A 3,891-nucleotide genomic window follows, 5' to 3' on the forward strand; every position below is an offset into this window, starting at 1 on the left:
AGCTGAAACGATTAGCATTGAGGTAGCTAGCTATAATCTGAGCAGTGTTGGCTAACTTTCTTTCTTTAGCTTCAAGAAAAATGTGTATCTCACCTGTCCAAATAAGAAACGGTAACGCTAGAGCCGCGCTGGCTTTTTCCAGAAAGCAGAAAAAAATGGCAAAATATTAGGGAAAACGTGTAGAAACGCTGGATACAAACAGCCGGTGGATGCTACAACAACAGCCTGCGAGTAACCAATGAGGTTAATATCACTAGAGGGGACATGCTAGCTTGTTGCGTGCACAAAGTCGGACGCCATATTGGAATGGTATAGATGCCTGTTCACTGCTGTGTTACATTTGTACAGACAGAGCTGGAAAAACAAAAATTTGACTTTTTACTAGTAAATTATTACTGTCAGATGATAAAGGAGAACTTCTAGAAAATATTTTAACTAGATCTGAGTGAGTTTTCTCCCAATAGTGAACATTAGGCTGATTTTTTAGCCTATCCAAAGTCATGGCAGCTTTAGACTTCACACTATCTGGCTGGACTACCAATCTTTTTCATTTTATGGAGGATGGCTGTGGTATTTGTATGTGTTTTAGACCTTAGATCAGACCAGACGACCTGCTGGAAATTAAATGGTAAATGGCTTGTATAGCGCTTTCTACCCTCCTTCGAGGGCTCAAAGCACTTCACAGTCACAGACCCATTCACCCATTCACACACACATTCACACACTGGTGGTGGCTCCGCTGCCAAACACTGGCGCAACCTTCAACCAGAGGCACTTCAGGGTTCAGTGTCTTGTCCAAGGACGCTTCAACACTTGGGCGGGCAAGGCGGGAGTCGAACGCGCTCGCTTCTGATCAGGAGTTGACTGCCCTACCGCTGCACCACAGCCGCCCCATTAGAATTATACCCCAATTAGATAACTAAGTGAAGAAAAATAAACTAATCATGATTTCCTCAGTAGTGACGAGTAAAGAGCCCATGAGTTCTGAATCCTCGTCCAGTTGGCGGACCGGGAAATGTGGCCTATGGAAGACTGCCTGCATGCCATCATGGTGCCCAAGTCCTTCTGATAGAGGCCACTTGTAGAGCTGTTGTTACACTTTGTACAAAAAACATACTATTCCAATATGGCGTCGCTCTTTACGTATCTTAGACATCACTAAAAACTCTGCATGCTGTCTCTAGTGATATTAACCTCTATGTGAGTTACTATGGAACGTCACTTCCTGACAACAGTTGCTGTGTGGAAGACGTCACATGCGGTGAAGCTGCAATGCTGAGTGTACAGTAAACTCTGAAAAATGCATGAGCAGAGTATCATGTGTACAAAGTATAGGTATTTGATTACATTGCACTACATTTTTCCACTAATGTCACTACAATTTATCAAAGGGATTATTATTATCCAAATCAAATGTAAGATATTGTAGAAACTATATTTTAGGATAGCTGCAGTTTTTCCATTTTTTTATTGAAAGTCTTGCTTTCTTAAAATACATCTATAAAGACATCGAGTGTGTTTAGTTCAAAAAGTAAAGATCATTTTGCTTAGGCACTAAGTATTTGATGAATTGGTCAAAACCGTTAACAGTCTTTCATAAAATATGGATTAATATGATACAGATGAAATAGAACAAATGGAAAATATGACACAATATTGTTTCATTACATTTAACAGATTCTATCTGTCATGTATTTTATGAAAAAGTGCAAATATGTTTGATTAGACGGATTTACAATGTCAAGAAGAGAGCATAACTGTAATTTCCTAATTACGTTATCATACATCTTAAATCGATTTGATAGAACGGTTATTTCAATTTTTTTTCTGAAATTGCTTGGTTGAACTAAACCAGTCAAATATTAGTGGAATATTGTATAGAAAAACCTTCAATACTGAATGTGACTTTGACTTAAAAGCATATTAAATGCTTAGCTTTAATATTCCCAATTTCCCAATCCAATTAAGTAAAATGCAAAAATTCAAGCCTGATTCGCACAGGCCGATTCTGACCTATAACGATGACTACTCCTAAATTATTTAGAACTTTTTACGTACCACATGATAAACTTACCAGTAATTATTAGTTGTGCAAGATAATTTCTCTAAATTCTTGAAGCTTTAATGAAAACTATTTTAGGTCTTGTCTGCAACCTCCAAAATGCCTCCAGTTAGTTCAAAATGCAGCAGGACGACTGGACAACTGAAACATCCAGATGAGAACACATCACTCCAGTCCTCAAGTCTCTTCACTGGCTCCCTGTTCATTTTAGAATACAGTTTAAACTTTTACTCTTTGTTTTTAAGGCTCTTCATGGTCTCGAACCAGTTTATTTAACCGAGCTTTTAAACGTCCGTAGCCATTTTAGAGTTTTAATCAGTATCTGCTTGTGGTGCCCAAGTCACGACAGAAACGCTGGGGTGACCGTGCTTTTTCCATTGTCGACCCTCGATCATGGAATAGTATTCTACCAGAGGTGCGCATGATGTCAGACCTAACCAGCTTTAAAGGTTATTTGAAAACACACCTTTTTAGAATGGCTTTTAACACTTATGGAATTTTATACTGTTTTTCATATTTTGCTCTTAATTTGTCTAATTTTTAAACTTTCCTCTTTCTTTTATTGTGAAGCACTATAATCAGTTGTAAAGTGCTATATAAATAAAGTTAATTCATATTGAAGAAATCCTAAGATTGTTTTCTTCAGGGTTTCTTAGCTAAGGTTTTGGATGTTGGAGCAAACACCCCTCTGTTAGCCGGTGTTTGGCTCTCTCAGAGTCTACAATAGTCTTATTTCTCTCCTGTGACAGTGGAGGATGTTGATTCTCTGCTCAACTAGATAAAACCCTCGTCCTGCCCTTTGAACATAATTCCCACCTCTGTCTTTCCAAAAGTGTTTTGAGAATAGGTTCTACCTTTCATTTTTTTGGCTTTTCATGCCATCTTTCATAAAGCAGTTTGTGATCAATTTCTGCAAAAAGTTCTATAGCAAATAACATTCTACTCTATAAAAGTAGAAACCTAAAAAAAATAGCTTCAAGTTAATAAACCAGGAAGGAAACAAAGCAAATCAGCTTTTTTTTTTATTTAACACTGATCAAAGTGTTATCAAACACTTTAACAGATAATAGTTTGGATTAAATGTTATTTCAATTACTAATAAATCCATTTAAACAAGCTGGCACAATGTCGTTTGACATTAAAAGCCTGAGTTCAGATGACTCTGGGCCTCTGTGGCAGACAGAGATTATAATATGCAGTTTGATCCCAAAAATCTGCTCCTTTCCAGCCACACCAGCCCTAAGAAAGAGGACAGTCATTAGGAATGACAATGCATCACTTAAAAAAATAAGCAAAAAACATTTTATGTACAAGCTGGTACCTTTTCAGTGATGACCTGAAGGTCTTCTGATCCGGTGTAATGCGGGTCAAGAATAAGATAGCGAATCTGCCCTGTAGACTCACTCCAAGCCACCCCTAGGATTGTATGGGCCAACACTCCCCCACCTGACACACAAATCAAACCAAAATTGAGTTGCCACTATTGCACACCGACTCTGTGTTAAAGTGACAGCATTTTGGGGATCTTTGTAAATAACGGATCACATGGGCTTTCAAATATTAATAAAGAAGATCAGAAAACTCAAATTCAAATAGAATGTTGATTTTACTTGGAATAATAATAATAATATAACTTCAATCATGTGATGTGCTGAAAAAGTAGTTTAAAAAGTGAGGGGCTTGAAAAGGTAACAACAACAACAATAATGAAATACATGACATTAAAATAAATTCCACAGAAATGTAAAAAAATGTATGTGATTTTTTTTATTTAAAAATAATTAAAGCTTATTAATACATAACACTACAATGTTCAAAGTCATTACATC

General features: G+C 36.9%; 1 protein-coding gene and 1 long non-coding RNA gene across 2 annotated transcripts in view; both read right to left on the reverse strand.

Moving 5' to 3' along the window:
• Positions 1-478, reverse strand: part of LOC112157321 (cilia- and flagella-associated protein 97) — a gene marked incomplete at its 3' end in the record, with an annotated part of 1,883 nt that extends 1,405 nt beyond the window's left edge. The window contains 1 exon segment of the mRNA XM_024290007.2: positions 94-478.
• Positions 479-3,060: 2,582 nt separating this feature from the next.
• On the reverse strand, positions 3,061-3,515 carry LOC118598950. Its single transcript, XR_004948188.1, has 2 exons — positions 3,384-3,515; positions 3,061-3,301 (listed from the first exon to the last, which is right to left on the reverse strand). It is a non-coding gene; the product is annotated as an uncharacterized LOC118598950 (long non-coding RNA).
• Positions 3,516-3,891: the final 376 nt, after the last annotated feature.

This window comes from Oryzias melastigma, linkage group LG1, assembly GCF_002922805.2.
Source record: "Oryzias melastigma strain HK-1 linkage group LG1, ASM292280v2, whole genome shotgun sequence".
Classification (NCBI taxonomy): Eukaryota; Metazoa; Chordata; class Actinopteri; order Beloniformes; family Adrianichthyidae; genus Oryzias; species Oryzias melastigma.